Source organism: Vanacampus margaritifer, chromosome 15 (genome assembly GCF_051991255.1).
Source record: "Vanacampus margaritifer isolate UIUO_Vmar chromosome 15, RoL_Vmar_1.0, whole genome shotgun sequence".
Taxonomy (NCBI): Eukaryota; Metazoa; Chordata; class Actinopteri; order Syngnathiformes; family Syngnathidae; genus Vanacampus; species Vanacampus margaritifer.
The window spans coordinates 17,345,732-17,364,136 of record NC_135446.1 but is presented as its reverse complement, the minus strand read 5'-3'; the positions used below and the strand labels follow the sequence as shown (position 1 = coordinate 17,364,136).

At 43.0% G+C, this 18,405-nt stretch overlaps 1 protein-coding gene across 5 annotated transcripts in view; it reads right to left on the bottom strand.

The window, feature by feature from the left end:
• Positions 1-17,972, bottom strand: part of nlgn2a (neuroligin 2a) — a 68,751-nt gene extending 50,779 nt beyond the window's left edge. For 2 of the 5 annotated variants that reach the window (XM_077545218.1, XM_077545220.1), the window contains exon 1: positions 17,300-17,972. The gene's annotated coding sequence lies outside the window, so the exon portion shown is untranslated. The remainder of the gene's footprint in view (positions 1-17,299) is intronic. The other 3 variants (XM_077545221.1, XM_077545222.1, XM_077545219.1) reach the window with 2 other exon arrangements.
• Positions 17,973-18,405: the final 433 nt, after the last annotated feature.

Genomic DNA, 18,405 nt, shown 5'->3' with positions numbered 1-18,405 from the left:
TTTTACTAATCTTTTTATTTTTTTTAAAAGAAAAGATTATTAAAAATTAGGGGCGCCAGGCGATTAAATTTTTTTAATCGTAATTAATCGCATAACTTCACTAGTTAACTCACGATTAATCACAAATTTTAAAAAAATCTAGGTTTTCATAGTCTTGTTAACAAAAGTGGGAAATAATGTTTAACTAATACAAATAGTTCAAATGAATTTTTGACGTGTATAGCCGTCAATGGCAGTGAATGAGTTAGGGTAGGCTAAGCTATTAGCATCTCAAGTTTGCAGGTAATGTTAAATGAATACCTTAGTAAATTATTGTCGCTAATTATCCCTTGAAAGACACTACATTAAAAAAAAAATTATTATTATCATCTTCACAAAGGCAGAGTTTACAACACATCTCCGGCGTTGAATCCAAGCAAGCGTACCTAATGTTATGTCCGTTGAGAGTACACGATCACAAGACATGAATACAAAGCTGCTGTCTGATTGCGCGCCGCCCACACAGCCTGGCTGATGCTTTTTTTTTTTTGTGTGTGTCTGTGTGTCACACTTCCTTCAAAGTGTTCCTATAAATAGGCCGCAACGTGCCAAGCTACGCTGCGTGACGTGTTACATAACCTGCGAACGCGCACGCACACGCACACGGACCAGTATCAGCCCCACTTGGCGGGCCGCTGCTCGGACCAACGCTTGGCGTTCAAAGCTGCTAACGCACCCACCGTCCATCCATCTTATTCTTACATTCCAGGTTTTTCTTGGTTGGTTTTGGTATTTTATTTATTTATTTTGGCTTTTATCTCCGCCCCTTTATTCAAAAACATACATTATTAAACTTAATTAAAAAAATGTTCATCATCGTTTTCCAAAGTAAAAGCCAGAAGGATTAACAGTCTGTCTTCAGGGATGACTACGCAAATCGGACAATTTTTGCTGTCGAGAGACTTAAGTTACGAATATTAGGAACGTTTTGAATTAAAGGGGAAGTCAATAATATGTCATATGTGACCTCACTAGTGTAAACATGACATTCTGATTCATATTACATTTGTGGAATATGAGATATGAAGCAAAATCCAGCCTTTTTTTTAAAATCCATCTCAGGGGCGACCTTTTTGCCACTTGCTGTCGACTGACGATGACGTCACAGCTCACCTGTTTTCTGAAGCTGCGCTGTGATTGGTTGTTACCCGAGCCCTGAACATTTTTAATTTTCACTCGACAGCAAGTGGCAAAACTGATTTTATTGATTATTTTTTATTTTTATAAAAAGATATACAATTGCCTTTTTTGTTGTTATTTAAAAAAAAATATATATATATATATATGGTTGATTGTGTTGTATACTGTTGTGATGTTAACTCATTCACTGCCATTGACGGCTATAGACGTCAAAAATTCATTTTAACTATTTTTATTACTTTAACATTTTTTTTCCCCACTTTTGTGAGAAAACCTAGAATTTTTTTTATTGTACATTTAGAACAGGTATAAAATTGGTGAATAATCGTGAGTTAACTAGTGAAGTCATGCCTGATGCCCCTAATTTTTTAAATCTTTTTTTTTTCTTTAAAATAAAAAGTGTATTAAAAAAATTTGAAATATATTTTTTTTAATTAATAAAAAAGGAAGAAAAAATTATTAAAAATTAGGGGGGTCAAATGATTATTTTTTTTCGTAATTAATCGCATGACTTCACTAGTTAACTCACGATTAATCACAAATTTTATGTCTGTTCTAAATGTACAGTCATTTTTTTAGCAAAAGTGGAAAAACTGTTAAACTAATATAAATAGTTCAAATGAAATTTTTGACGTTCTGGCAGTGAATTAATTTTAAAAAATTAAATAAAAAATCCCAAAACCAGCTGGGATTGGCTCCAGCAACCCCCGCGACCCTTTCGAGGACAGGCGGTTAAGAAAATGGATGGATGGAAATAAATAAATAAAAAATATCCTGTTGGTTTTAGAAGATCAGTCAAATGCTCTAAAATGGCCGCCAAAATACAACTGTGACAGTTAATGAGTTGAGCACCGTAGCGTGCGCTTTTACTTTGAGATTTCTCCCAAAAGGGGCATTTAACAAAGGCAAATGCATTTACTCCAAACCCACTGACAAGTAACATAAAAATGGAGGGACTTAGTGGGGTTCTTGTATGTGTCATCTTGTATCACACTCCTATCTTGGCGTCTCATCCCCTCGAAATCCTTGTCATTCCTCCTTTTTGTCCTACAAGAGCTCACCTTGGAGTGCGGCTTTAAATCTTGTGTGAGCACTTTCATCATTCGCCGCTAATCTGTCAGCCCGCACCACCTGAACGCCGCAGCGCTACCCCCTGCACCCCCCCCCCCCCGCTTCATCCCTTCCTTCCTCTTCTATTTCCGCAGCGTCGCGGTTCAGCAGACACATGATGCTTGACGCTTGGGATGAGTGCAGTCACTGTGACTGTGCCGCACGCGCAGGCGCACGCGCGGGCTTTTGAGTTTCAAAGGGTTGCTACGTCGCAGAGCGGCAAATGAATGAGACGTCTTTCAGCCATTGCTCCGCGTTGCCACATCCAATATGGCGGTGGCATTAACGTAGAGGCATACTTAAAGCCAGTGGAGCGTCAACAAGACTGCGAGAGAGTTGTTTCTCAAGACGTTAGAAAGTTATTGCTGGAAACATGTGCAAAGTATGTAGTAGTCTCATTAGAGTGCCTCGTTGTTAGCTGTGAGTGTTTGCAGGTTACAGAGAGTAGGCGGAAGAGCGAGGAAATTTCGACATGACAGACAATATGTAGATAGGTGCTTCACCTTGGCGTGGCCGCATTAGAGTGCCTCGTTGTCGGCTGTGAGTGCACGCATGTTACACAGAGAAAGACGGATGAGCTAGGGGACAATTTTTTTTTTTTCAGACTGACTTGACAGCCAGGTTGTGGACCGAGGCTTCACGCAGGTGTGGCAGCTTAAGAGCGCCACATTGTCACCAAGGTTATCATAGTTAAAGAAAACTAACAATATAACTGAAACTAAAATTGAAATAAAGGGAAACGAAATGAAATAAAAATGCTTTAAAAAAAATAAAACTACATCTTGCACACATATATAGAGAAAACAATTCTAATTAATATTGACACTAATAAAAACTAAAAATGAAAAACTTTTGAAAAAATATAAAAGCTAACAAAAATTACCTGAATTTAAAGAAACAAAAGTCTAAATGACAGAAAAACTAACTGTAATTAAAAAATTAAAAAACTATGATAACTCAGTTGGATACTGTCTATTCACTGCAGGCATTAGAACGCCTCATTGTCGGCCGTGAGTGCACTCACATCACACAAGAAAGACTGATGAACAAAACGGGGGGGGGGGGGGGGGGGTACTAATTTATTTTACGTCTGACTCGACAACCAGCATGCGGCTTTGGGCTGGCATGGCTGCTTTAGAGCGCCTCGTTGTCATGGCCTGGAAACGATCCCGTAGGATATGTTCCAGTTTCATGAAGCTTCATCTCTTCAATCATTCAAATCTGGCAAGTTAACAGCACTCATCTCTGTCAAATGACAAAGATTTCCTTTCTTTTTCTTTTTTTTTCCACTTTACAAACGAGGCTTTGTTTGTCTGCTACTTTTAAAACCACCACCGCGAACCATTTGTAAAACAAGGCGCTTGTAACGCGCACGCCCGGTGTTTTATTATCCTAATAAACCTGCTGTGTCTTCCTCGTTTGTCTGGCTCGCCGAGGTTTCTTAAGCCGGATGGCTAACAGACAAGCGCGCTGATTGAGATAAATGGCGAGGGAGCGATCAACGCGCGGCGGCGATGCATCAGCCCGGAGCGGCAGACGAGGACGATTGATGGAGCAAATAGCGTTTGCATTTTGTCCTCTCCTTCCAATGCGCTCTTTACTATTCACGCCGGAGCACCCCCAACACGTCTGAGCGAGCGAGGCTCCCAAAACGGGCCGGCGCCGCGCTTCTATAAATAAAGACCGATCGTCGTAGGTAAAGTCGACTTTGTTCTCCATCCCGAAATTTTTTCAAAAAGAGCCCAGCGGGATCACAAAATAGCCTGTCGGTGAAGTAAACACAAGACGAGCGCGGAGGCTGTAACCCTGAACAAAGTGCCTTTAGATTTCTTTCAACTTTAAAATAAAGTTCATTTATGTGAACAAATTGTTGACAAGGCGTCCAAGACTGCTCCATCGACGTTACAGAAATATGACACTACTTGTTGCAAGCAACTCGAAGCACTGACCGACAACTCCAATCTGAATAGTGTAATCCTGCCATTGTGATTTGGTTAGGCTTTTTTTTTCCCCCCACAATGGACTTTTTTGACATCTGCATCACAGTGAACCCACACACATTTGGTCACGATATCCAATTTTTTTTTTTGACGTGCATCTCCTCCTATATAATTCACCACATTCACATCGTTCCAATTTGAAAATATTCCAAAAAATCACGCCACGGGGGCTATTATTTTTCTCATTCCAAATAGTCCCACTTTTTCCAGAATTCAACATTTTTCACCCAAAAATTCACCATTCATTTCCATTGAGGAACAGTTTTCCCCAAAGCTTGTTAACCAGTGCATCTCCTCCTATATAATTCACCACATTCACATCGTTCCAATTTGAAAATATTCCAAAAAATCACGCCACGGGGGCTATTATTTTTCTCATTCCAAATAGTCCCACTTTTTCCAGAATTCAACATTTTTCACCCAAAAATTCACCATTCATTTCCATTGAGGAACAGTTTTCCCCAAAGCTTGTTAACCAGTGCATCTCCTCCTATATAATTCACCACATTCACATCGTTCCAATTTGAACATATTCCAAAAAATCTCGCCACGGGGGCTATTATTTTTCTCATTCCAAATAGTCACACTTTTCCCGAAATTCAACATTTTTCACCCAAAAATTCACCATTCATTTCCAATGACGAACAGTTTTCCCCAAAGCTTGTTAACCAGTGCATCTCCTCCTATATAATTCACCACATTCACATCGTTCCAATTTGAACATATTCCAAAAAAATCACGCCACGGGGGCTATTATTTTTCTCATTCCAAATAGTCACACTTTTTCCCAAATTCAACATTCATTCCAATGACGAACAGTTTTCCCCAAAGCTTGTTAACCAGTGCATCTCCTCCTATATAATTCACTACATTCACATCGTTCCAATTTGAACATATTCCGAAAAATCACGCCACGGGGGCTATTATTTTTCTCATTCCAAATAGTCACACTTTTTCCGAAATTCAACATTTTTCACCCAAAAATTCACCATTCATTTCCATTGAGGAACAGTTTTCCCCAAAGCTTGTTAACCAGTCATTAACAATGGTGCATTTATTACTCATTTCCATCCGAAATTTTAATTCACTCGGAGAACCCTTTTTCAACATGCCAAAAAATCCACTTTCAATATTTTACCCCCCCCCCCCCCCCCCCAAAAAAAAAAAATCCCTATTCATTCCTAATGAGATATTGAACAAAACAGATTCACATCGTTCCCATTTGAAATTGACATCATTTAGGTCAGTCAATTCACCATTGAGTGATTTTCAACATGCCAAAATTTTGCACATGCAAAAAAAAAATCCCATTATTAGGACACATTCTACATTATTCATTCCTCCCTCAATATGACCAATCAATTCAGGCCATCTAATTTATTATTCCATTAACAAAAAGACAAAATTTTCTAAAGATCAAAACTTGTACATATTCACCTCTAGTTTCCAACTATATTTGACCAAATGCATTTTTCACATGCTCAGATTCAGATCATACCAGGTCATCATACAAGGTCATTCTATCATTCAAAGTCATTCCACAAGCATCAATGTTGCCTTTCGGCCTTCAGGCGCAATTTCTACAAACATTGTAAACGTCTACTTACAGTATACATAAACCACATTAATCTTTACTCTGATTGGTTGGCCAGAGCAAGTGAAGTTAGCTTTGTTAGCATTTAGCTTTATCATATAAATTTTATATCCCCCCCCACCATCGACCAACCCGTTTCTAATCCTTAATACGCGTCAATACAATACAGACGGCCGCCGTCACTGCAAAGTGGAGTTTCATATATTTGGACACAGATGCCCTTTTTCGCCTGTCCCCGGTACAAGTCGGCCCAAAATGTCTCATTGAATATTTCATGCGCACGGCGCTCGAACCATGGCGGGGACCCAGAGCGCGCCTCCAATTATGCAGGCTTCCACCGCTGAGTCATCAAGGCCGCCACGGGCTGCGGAGCCTCACCTCTGCTCCCCCCGGGAATTTTCCTCCTCCTCCTCCTCCTCGTCCTCATCATCAGCTCCCCCCCCCCCACCGGCGACCTTGCGCGCCCTTAGTTTTGGCAGGGAACGACTCCCAATTGGCCTTTGCGCCGCTCTCCGTCTGTTTAGGTCTGTCTGCCTCCAAATGACATTAAATGCACATTACATGTCTATGTATAGTAAATTGGAGCAGACAGAAAGCAGAGGGTGGTGCAGTGGAGAGGGAGGGGGTGGGGGTGGAGGGGGGGGGTCGAAGCAGTATTTAAATGGCTGCATTAGCCTGCTGTTAGACGTGGAGTGCTGCCACCGCTTTGGCACACGACTCACTGATGAATATGCAGAGCAGCTGCAATGACGTGCGAGTGCACACACTGTGTGCTTATGATAGAAAGAAAATGGCGGGAATAGTAACAGTCATAGTAAGAGGAATTGGGCTGTTCTCCGATTTGAGCAAACTTGTGTATGCGAGGCTGAGAATAGCCCAGCTTGTGCTGTCAAAATCTTTGTGCGTCCTTACCGCATGTTAGCGTGCTAGCAAATAGCATGCTTAAGTGCATGTTCAATATGTCCTTGTATGGTGCCCTTGAGCTAAGACGGAGGGGGGGGGGGGGTCTACTGTGCTCTTGTGTTATGTACCGGCGGTGTTTAAAAATAGGGACGCACGGGGTCTTAAAGGATCCTCCATTTGCATTTGCATGCTTGAGTTCGTCTCTTTCAATCTTTCTGAAAGTGAAGTTCTCCCGGACAATCAAAAATGGAAGGATACAGGACGATGGGATAATAATAAATACAGTGGAAGCTTTTTATTTTTTTAAACACATTTTTGGCTCTGTTTTGATACAAAAAAAATGTGTTAAGTGGCAAGTGTTAAGTCAAGGTCGGTGTAGCACATCCTGATTAAAGTTAGACTTTTAAATTAAAACCACACAGTAGAATTCCACTTTTTTTGGCCACATGGAGGCATTTTAACAGTCAAACGTAATAATAATAATAATAATAAAGCACAAACTATCCACTTTTTGAAGCCGATGCTAATTCCGATATTTGGCAAGCGATTAACAGGTTGATTGATTAAAAAAAAAAAAACATATAATAAATAAAATAACTGTTTTGGGTTTTTTGGTCCTTAACAATTACGAGATTATAAAATATGAATTACAGGCAGAATTTTTGACTGTTTCATAATACTTTGTCGAACTTAAAACCGGAGAAATTAATCAGGGAGAAATAAAGTAGCTGCTTTGATTTATTATTTCATCTTATGTTGAAAGAAATGACAAATTGGCAGTTATATGTGTCATCTGATTAAATCAGTCGGACCAGTAGACCGGGAGACTTGTTATTGCCTTAAATTGTTCATTAAAGCTGCCATTTGTTGAACCCTTTTTACACAATACGACAGAAAGTTTTGAGTGTCAGCAATTTGATGAAAAAACGAGCAACAATAGAATTCAAGAAAGATCTTGTAGCAAAGCACAAAAATGGCTCCCTTTATTTATTTGCCATCCTCGCTGTAAACACCATCAAGAGTATTTCGAATGTCTGGAACGGATTAACTGGATTACCATTATTTTCTATGGGTAATACTGCTTTGGTTTGCGTACCATGCGGTTTTAGTTTGATTTTATGGGATAGATTAATCAGTAAAACTGATGTTCCATTGTAAAAGACAAATGCAATTCCATTTAAACTTTTATTTCATTCTTTAAAAAAAAATGAAAGGGGCCAGAAAGAAGTGAAACTTGTTTTAAAGATGTGCAAATTACTGAAATATTAAATAGTTTGATATCTGCTTTCAAAGTTTAGAGAAGTAGGTTATAAAGCAATTGAGGTTCATCCGGAAGTTTTTGGTTGCAGTGTCTAATCAGCCCTACTTTCTGCTCACAAGGAACGAAAAGAGGATGCTGTCAAATGTTTATCCACGCACCAGCACCTCCGAGCTGATCAGGCTGAAAGGCTCACTTGCTGCTTCCCATCCTGGCTAATCTTTCCAACGGGGATGGCCAAAATCTCACAGGGAAAACAAGGCCCTAACCTCATCATAATGTATTTTATATATATATATATATATATATATAATAATTGCTAGCCGCGTAGTGGAGCGAGCGGCGTCACCGGGTGGCCAGAGTGAAAGATTATCGTGGGGCGGACAAAAAATAATCTTATCTCAGTCAAATTTCAAACTCAAAGACATGAGTGGATGTGAGTCGGCAGTGAAGAAGAGTCCAATCAAATGAAATGTAGTGTCCAGGTGCATGTGTGGAGAACTGGAGTAATGACCTATCTTCAATTTTAATCAGATTATCTCTCATTTTCTCTCTCATATATTCTCTCTCTCTCTCTCTCTAATCCTCCATTTCTCTCGTGTTGACACTCGTCTTTTTTAAAAATTGTTTTTATTATATTCCTTTCAAGCGACCTGCACCGTCTCAGCCCCAATAACTCAAACAGTGGAACCTTTGATGCATCATTCATGGTTTTGTTCCCTAATGCACTCTCTCTGTCTCTTTCACAGTATCAAATCTCCATCGTGGGCTTTTATCCAGCGTTGCAGCTTTGTCCATTCCCTCTTGCTTTAAGAGTCTCATCTTGTTGCCGCAGCCTCCAACCCCCCCCCCCCCCCCCCACCCCACACACATTTCCCCCCATGCACCAAAACTCTCCCTTTCAGCTCTTTCGCTTTTACGCTCCCCCTCATCCTGCATTCCCTTCGCCATCCCACACATGCTCGTTTTTCGCCCACCTCGTCATCTCCTTCCATCCTCCGTCTCCGGCATTCTCCGAGGTGAGGGGCCGAGCGCTAATGCACAGGGGCTAGCGATGGGAGGGTCGGGCCGCTAAAAGTCATCGCTCGCCACCACATCCATGTCATCTATAACATGTATCTTTCCTTTCTTTTCTTTGATCCTTCCTCGGGTCTCCTGTCGGCCTCACGACTCTGGCTGGAAGTGTTCGGTTTAGGTGAACGGTATGGGATTTTTTAAATAGGTTTTAGGTGAACTAATGAATACACACACGCTCACACGCACATACTAAAAAAAAATAATAATAATTAAAAAATAAAAATAAAAATAAATAAAAAAGAGAGCAATGATGATGACATGTCAAATCGGTAAAATTACCGAATGAACAATACTGAGCTCTCCAGAAGAAAAAATAAATAAATAAAAAATAAAATATATAACATGTATCTTTTCGGTAGCACGCATGTTGGCGCGTATGTAGCTATAGGATCATTCTCATTTGCATTTTTTTTCCCCCTCAGGTTAAAGAGCTTCAAATGAGTGGCGTCCTCCCGGCTTTAGGATTACGGGATGGTCCCGAGGGAGCATTTAGGTGTTGCAGTAGCAGGACGAAGCAGTTCTGTGCAGCTACACGCTAACCTAATCTGCCTCTAGGACCTGCCTCCTCTAAGCTCATCACAGAGGATAAAGAATATATGAATGCGAGTACTGTTATTGATTGTGATTGCGCTCCCCAAATGCTACCCAGCAACAAGTACCCGGAAATAAAGCATGTCAGGGAAAGGATTGACTCTTTTGATCCACATTTCTGCAATTGACGGTTAGGTAAGTAGTACATGTGTCCGTGCAGCTTGGCTTTGAAAGAGACAGTACTCTGGTTGGTGGCCTGGTAGGTGGTGTCTGGTCGGTGCTGGATTTCACTTTTCCTTTCTTTTCTTTGGTCCTTCCTCGGGTCTCCTGACGGCCTCACGACTCTGGCCGGAAGTGTTCGGTTTAGGTGAACGGTATGGGATTTTTTAAAATAGGTTTTAGGTGAACCAATGAATACGCACACACGCACATACAGTAACTCACCCACATACAAAAAAAAAAAGAAAAAGAGAGAGCAATGATGATGACATGTCAAATCGGTAAAATTAACGAATGAACAATACTGAGCTCTCCAAAAAAAAAAGAAGAAAAAAAAGAAAGAGACAGTAAGCAGGATCAATGCAGTTTGGTACAGCCTCTCTAAAGTTGTTGGCGCTCCATTTTTCACCATAGAAAAGCCCCACTGCCTGCTTGATAGTCTTATCGCTCACCTGGGCTGGTGGAACCCCCAAGGGAGCATTTTCCTCTCCGGAAGAGTCATATTTAACTTGTTCTCGGCGCTGGGCCTGCGAATCCGCATCTGCCGTGACTGACCTTGAATTCAAGCTTTGACATGACCAAATGTAACAGCGTCACAACTGTTGCGCAGGGCAAGACTCCGGGGGTAACGGAGGCACTTGGCAGAGCCGATTATTCCCCAAAACATATTTACCCTCACGCCGCAGTGACAGCGACAGTGAAATGCACCCGAGGCTAGTAAACCTGCGTGCGCATGACAGGCCGAGCCGCGGGAGCCGGGAGAGCCACTTAGGCGACTTAATGTGCCCAGACGCCCAAAGAAGAGCGCGCTTCACCCCCCAGAACATTTGCGCTATCATCCACACAACAGCAGCAGGTGACACAAAATGCTCAGAGTACAAGAAAACATACTTTAACATTTTTACAATGTCGAAAGGCATAAAAATGGTTTCCCAGGAGCCATAGCAACAGCGGTACACTGCGTGCGCAAGGCGGAATACATCCAGCACCTCCTGGGCATGCTCTGCTTTCCTCAGCCCTGCAGGCATTCCGTATCGTTAAATCTTCACTCGCTTTTATATTAGGGACCGCATGGGACGCACGCGGCTTTGTGTGTATTTTCATGCTATCAGACAGCCTAGTGCTGAGTTGAGAAATATCGACGGAATCCACAACAACACAGAGGTTTGAATTATCATCCGCGTGGGTAAACAAATTGACACCAGCGTCGAAGCAAAGAAGCTTTAAAGCTATAAAAGAGGAGTTATTTTAACATATTAACCATTTTCATCATATTTGTAAACAGTTGGCATAATTTACGGGTGTGCGTATATGCAGTTGGAGATTTGGACTCTACTGACAACGCTACCGGGGGAATGCTAGGTGCTAAACTAACTCACTCTTTGTCAGCTGAGAGTCGCGGTGGCTAGCGTGGCTAAACTAGCTAACGAGCTACAATTGACTAAGTCGCTAAAGGAGGACAAGGAAATCAAGAGGAACACCGAGCGCGAAAAGAAAACAGGGATGCTAATTGCTAACCTACAATTAGCTAGGTTTAGCTAATTGCTAGGTGCTAAACTAACTCACTCTTCGTCAGCTGAGAGTCGCGGTGGCTGGCGTGGCTAAACTAGCTAACGAGCTACAATTGACTAAATCGCTAAAGGAGGGCAAGGAAATCAAGAGAAACACCGAGCGCAAAAAGAAAACAGGGATGCTAATTGCTAACCTACAATTAGCTAGGTTTAGCACCTAGCTAATTGCTAGGTGCTAAGCTAACTCACTCTTCGTCAGCTCAGAGTCGCGGTGGCTGGCGTGGCTAAACTAGCTAACAAGCTACAATTGACTAAGTTGCTAAAGGAGGACAAGGAAATCAAGGGAAACACCAAGCGCGAAAAGAAAACAGTGATGCTAATTACTAACCTACAATTAGCTAGGTTTAGCTAATTGCTAGGTGCTAAACTAACTCACTCTTCGTCAGCTGAGAGTCGCGGTGGCTAGCGTGGCTAAAATAGCTAACAAGCTAAAATTGACTAAATCGCTAAAGGAGGACAACGAAATCAAGGGAAACAGCAAGCGCGAAAAGAAAACAGTGATGCTAATTGCTAACCTACAATTAGCTAGGTTTAGCTAATTGCTAGGTGCTAAACTAACTCACTCTTCGTCAGCTGAGAGTCGCGGTGGCTAGCGTGGCTAAACTAGCTAACGAGCTACAATTGACTAAATCGCTAGAGGAGGACAAGGAAATCAAGAGGAACACCGAGCGCGAAAAGAAAACAGGGATGCTAATTGCTAACCTACAATTAGCTAGGTTTAGCTAATTGCTAGGTGCTAAACTAACTCACTCTTCGTCAGCTGAGAGTCGCGGTGGCTGGCGTGGCTAAACTAGCTAACAAGCTACAATTGACTAAGTCGCTAAAGGAGGACAAGAAAATCAAGGGAAACACCAAGCGCGAAAAGAAAACAGTGATGCTAACTGCTAACCTACAGTGAATGTAGAACCTGACGAGAACTGTGTTACAGCTGAGATTAATGAGCCAAACTTCTTTTATCAGGAAGTGGAAGACATTTTCTCACATCTATGTATAAAATGTTTAGCTGTGTTTTCTTTGAGTAATATCGCAAAACATGTCGGCTAGTCTGCTAGCTAACGTCAGCTCCGATTCACCGTCAACTACTACACGTCTTCGCCAGTCCAATGATTATTTTACTATTTCCGAATTTGATACGTCTCGGACTAATCCAATTCACTGCAATTGGGATTTGGATGTAAACAGGAAAAAAAAAAAAGAGGAGAGGCAGGATGGAGCAAACAGTGGCGGGTCCTTGACGACAATGACCTCCGAGATCCTCCTAATTGAGCAAATCTCCCAGCAGAGACACGGCGTCCCACTCGAGTCAGGCACAGGCCAAAAGAAAAAGATAGAGAGGAAGGAAGAGAGGGAGGGGGGGAGAGCTTTTGAGCCACAAGAGGGCTGCCATGAAAAGGTTGCGCTATGTGAGTCTAATGAATCGAGGGGGTTGTACAAGAGCAGCATTGACCTGCACCCAACTTCCGAGCTACTTCCAATCCCGTGTCCACCGTCCCCGTTTATCGACAGTGAATTTGGGAAGAAGAAAAGAAAAAAACAACTGACAGACTTGAAATATCTTCTGCCGCAAATCACGAGACAACTGAGGTTCGAGTTTGGCCGAGGGACCTCGCTGGCACGGGCGGCAGCAAATTGCGGAGAGTGAGAGGCGTGAAGAGACGGCAGAGTCTTCTTTAAAGGCCTTTCTGGAAGGGTAATTTATGTGCGCCCTGATCAATGGGTTAATTAAGTGGAGAGGGGAGAAATAGGGAGGGCCGGGGGCGCAAGGGAGGGGGGGGGGGGGGGTAAACCGTTTAGATCTGGAGCACATCGAGTCCAACATGGAGGCTTCAAACCGTAATGAAATGGACGAGTGCCACCCAATCATTCTCTCGGGGGAATTTGTTTATGTTAGTGATGATCTCTGCTCGAGGATCAATACAAACGTTGCCCTCCTTCGGATTTGTCAAAGTCTCGTAAAAAAAATAAGTTGTCAAAGAGGCAATCCGTGGGGCGGTCTTGGGGAGACCTTTGGAACAAATCGATTCCGATATTTACTCATCAACCAAAATTCGTAATGGGAAGGAAGAGGACGTGTCAAGCTAGGTCCAGGATGTCGACTCCGGTCCGCGGTCCGAGCCTCTACTTGAAAATGTTTACTCCGCACAAGAGCGCATGTGTGGGAGGTGGAAGTGGGAAAAAAAATAAAATAATCCTGCTGATTTGCAGGCTTTGAAATCGCCTCTTCCATCCCTTGCTTCCAAGTCCCTGGAGTGGGCCGAGAACGTTTTATGTGGGCGCCGGGGGAGCGCCGCGCCGCTTTCTTCGCCCTCAACAGCAAGCAACAAACCCTCCACCCGACCGGGCCCCGGCACCCCCCGTCCAATCCCGCCAGCTGTTTTTCCAAGTGATACGCACTAACACGCATCCCAGCGAGGCAATCTGCTTTGCCACTAGCATGTGATCAAGGTTACACTCCCTTAGCGGGGCTAATTAGGCAGACGACGACGGCCATCTTTCTTCCTCTAAAGCTGAACTGCGTGTCTTGTACGTTCATGCATCTTTTAGCTTCCCTGCATTAAAATCCGCATTTCTTTTTTTTTTTTTTTCCCCAACCTCAGGTAGTTAAAGATTGTGCGTATGTGACTCACGAAGGGCGCCGCGCGGGCTTTATTTTTCCCACCAGGATGATAAAGCTGCAGGCCAAGTAGATAGGTGCGTGCCGTAAAGTTCAGCGCGAGCCGCTGACATTTACGTGCCGACTGCTACCTTTGCAAAACAGATTCAGGGCTGAAAAGGGGGTCTCGCATTGGGTAACATTTGTCACCAAAGGACATGCTCCGGCCTTGAATCGCCACGGATTAATGGTTCACGATTTTTTTTTTTCCCCTCTCAGGGATGGAGGACACACGCAGCAAATATCAACGCCAAAACAACAAATCGGTGCAAAAAAGCAGCCCAAAATTCCGAGGCGGCGTCATCACTTGTGTGTTTGTGTATTCTCACACACACACACGTGTCACTTGTTCATCCTCCGCCGATTGTGACAGTGACAACAACCATCATGGGCTGCTCGGCACCAGCTGAGCGTGAAAGTCCGACGCTGACACCGAGGCGCTCGTTCGTCACTGTCAGCCGCCGCCCGACTTGCCCGGCGGAAAAAAAAAAAAACGTCGGCGCACGCACACAAATTTGCCGGCCCGAAAGGAGGCTCGCGAAGTCGCCACGTGAGAAAGCGGACTCTTGGTTTCATTAATGTCTGACGTGCTGACGGTGAAAGTCTGGCAGCCCGACAATGCGATAATGTGGGATTGGAATGATCTAATCGTTCAATGGAAACGGCTTCATGTATGTCAACGTGCATTTAGGACAGCAATCGTAAAAATACCAATACGATACATCCATTTCCCTTCCTTATGTTTTGTTTGTTTTTTTCACCTGCGCTGGGCAATAAATGAAATTAATTTGATTAATCATCATTTGGATTATTAAAAGCAGTTGTTCTTATGTTCTGTTTTTGTGAGTTGTCATTTTGCACAAGTGGCAGAATGCAGGATGGGCGGTTTACAGGAAATGTTTACAATAGCTGCCAACGACTTAATTGTGGCAGTTAACTCATTCACTGCCATTGACGGCTATAGACGTCAAAAATTAATTTGAACTATTTCTGTTAGTTTAACTTTATTTTTCCACTTTTGTTAACAAGAGTGTGAAAACCTAGATTTTTTTATTGAACATTTAGAACAGATATAAAATTTGTGATTAATCGTGAGTTAACTAGTGAAGTCATGTGATTAATTACAATTAAAATTTTTAATCGCCTGGCGGCCCTAATTTTTAATTATCTTTTCTTTCTTTTTTTATCGCGCCAGGCGATTAATTTTTTTAATTGTAATTCATCACATGACTTTAATAATTAACTCACGATTAATCACAAATTTTATATCTGTTCGAAATGTTCAACTTTTTTTTTTGTATTTAGGTTTTCATACTCTTATTAACAAAAGGGGAAAAAGTGGAAAACTAATAGAAATAGTTCAAATGAATTTTTGACGTCTATAGCCGTCAATGGCAGTGAATGAGTTAAGCACAATCTAGGAATGCTAATATAACGTTAAAACTGATTTTGAATCAGTATACATTCAAATAAACGTTTGTTGGGTTTATTTAAAATCTCGGCTGTGCCTCCATTAGCTTTTTATCTCTTCGAGAAGACCAACAAATGTTCATTGATCCCGGCCGGTGTCACCCGCTCTGAACCAGTGTGGCGGGCCCACAAGTGCCAAGAAGAGAGCAGCGGAGAGTTCAACCCGAGCTCTCACCTTCTTAACGAAGCCGCCGCTAACAGGATGAGTGAGGTCCGAAGACACGGATAAGGCAAATGGAAACTGGAGCCGTTTCATTCACATGGGAGTTTCCTGGAAACGCACAATTTATTGTTCTTGTAGATTGTGGTTCTTTCTCCTTTGTAAGGAAAGCAACCAAAGAACTTCGAGCATAGTAGCATCCGATATGTATTTTGTTTCCAATAACACCTTCTATGTGTACTCCAGCAAAAAAAAAAAAAAACTGACAAAACTCCAGTCTCTCCTACATTTCATTTCGGTTGCTGCAGTGCAACGAGGCACATTGGAGCCAGCCAGTTCTCGACAAAGAAAGCCCCGGACAAATACACAGTAAGCACAGAAAGCACCGCATACAGAAATGATGACCAAAGGCAATAAACAGAGAGAGAGGCGCTTGCTGGCTTGCACACTTAAGTCTCACAAATCCATATTGTCTTGACGGGTGAAGAAACAAGGCGGTTTTCATTTAACGGGTTAAGTGTTAGCGAGCATGTCAAGTGTTTACATGACAGGACAGACTGCCCTTGCCTTTGCTGAGCAATCAAATAAACATGGTGGCTTATTGGAGGGGGGGGGGGGTAAAATAAAGCAATAAACAACAAAACTGTTGATTTGGGAAGTGAGAGCTACATCTTGAGCACTGATTAGCGCAAAGGGCTAGCAGTTTCATGCACGCTCCTGGAAACGTCCAAATACCTTAAATGATGTTATTATTAATATTTATGGTATTAATCTAAGTAAAGATACTGATTATGTTAATGCTTTAACAAGGTAGGAAACTGTTTACATTTTCAAACGATCATTTCTACAACCTTGCTAGGAAATCACAATGTCCCATCACCGGTGAGTTATTTTTAGAACAAGTTACTACTCGTGAGGTCCTGAAATTAGCATGCCAAATATGTCTGAAATTCCTTTTTTTTTTTACCCCTCAATCATGCCATTTAGCATATGATCTTTTTTTTTTTTTTTTTCCCGATTAGCAGATGTTTTCTTTCTGTCCGTCACATATCCACAGCGACCGCGCAGGAGCTGCATTAAGAAGAAAAAAAGAAGCCGAGCCGAGCCAGGCTGCGGATGAGAACAGTGGTCTTCTTGTCCCCGCTGAATCCTGTCATCTAGCAGGCCCCCGTTGATCCGAGCGGGCCACAACAGACAGCAGCCTGCGCGGCATATCAATGCGGCCCATTCTTTTTGTGCCGTGCATCTGGAAACGTGCATGCGCTCATAGCTATGGTGTTTCCTGTTTTGGGGTTTCTCACAAACCAGTTTAAGAACGCGAAGGGGACTACATGGCACACGCACGACACCGCAGTGTGCACACTTGGGATGAGGACTGAGAGCAATTTGCATTGGCGTAAATTAATGGAAGCCTGTTTAAGTCACATGAGGTGTTCAGGAAATGAGTAGAGACAAAATATGAACAAATATGATTTGGACAATGTGTATTTCTGCTATTTGCATATCACACGTGCATTCATTTAACAGTGTGAAGCAGCAAAGAGAACACATATGTGTGAAACACTTCATCCTACCTGTTAATTTGGGATCCCCAGGTGCTGGTGGAGAGCCAGGTTCCCACTAATGTCCTTTCTTGTCTACTCGGATTGTGTCCTCCACTTGCCAAAAAAGCCCATTCAAGCAGCAATGACTATAAAAACAAAGAAAAAAAAATACAAAAAAAGAAAAAAAAATGACAGCAGTCACTCCCTTCTTGGGTCGAACCGGGCCAATGACACGGGAGACCGAACCCACAAACAAGCATGAAAATGCGTCTTTAAAAAAAAAAGGGGAGGGGGGGTACTCAGCAGGGGGCTCTAAAGCAGCCCGAGCCGCATCCGTGCGCGCTCAGCCTCCCTCGTCTCCAGGAAGACGGCAACACATTCACTCATTATTTCATCGCCTGGCAGCTGGGTCCACCTCGGGCGCAATTCGAGGCCCGAACAGAACGTCCGAGCGGCGTGGACGCGTCTGCGGATACGACATCGCCGAGCGGTCACCTGTGATTGCAGCTCGGCTTTGTTCGCCCTCCGCGTCGTCGTCGTCGTCGCTAAATTCCTCCAAACGGAACGCCGGGAGGGTCCAAAAGAACCGGGCGCAGTTAACTAAGCAACTGTGCTCGTCTGCCGCTGAGGTGAACCGCCTCGGCGCGCGCGCCCCCGTGACGTGCGCGTCTCTGCCGGCACGCCCCCGCCGCACGGTGCACGCGCCGCAGTGTCCTCCTCCCGAGCGAGAGCAGGTCGCCATGGCAACGCTTGCCTATGACCTCAATACGACGGCGCGTGATTCAGCCTCAGCATCCTTTGGATGATGGAAACCATTCGGGCCGAGGAGTCGATTTGTTTTGTTTTTTTTTTTCTTCTTTTTAGCGCCATCAATTGGTCAGAGTTGAAGCAGTGTGACATCACAGGACGTTAAAGGAACAGATGTCTGTTTTGTTTCGTCATCGTCACCAAATCCGTTGTTTTCAAACTTCTTCTTTTTTTTTTACAAGAACCACCTAAAAAAATAATAATAATTCACTCTACTTCCCCCCCAACCCGGTTCTACATCTTCCTCTTCAAGGGTTGATAATCATATCGCTTTCGGCGCTGTTCAGTCCCTGAACTCATCACTGCAGATGGTAAAAGCTGCCTGTTGG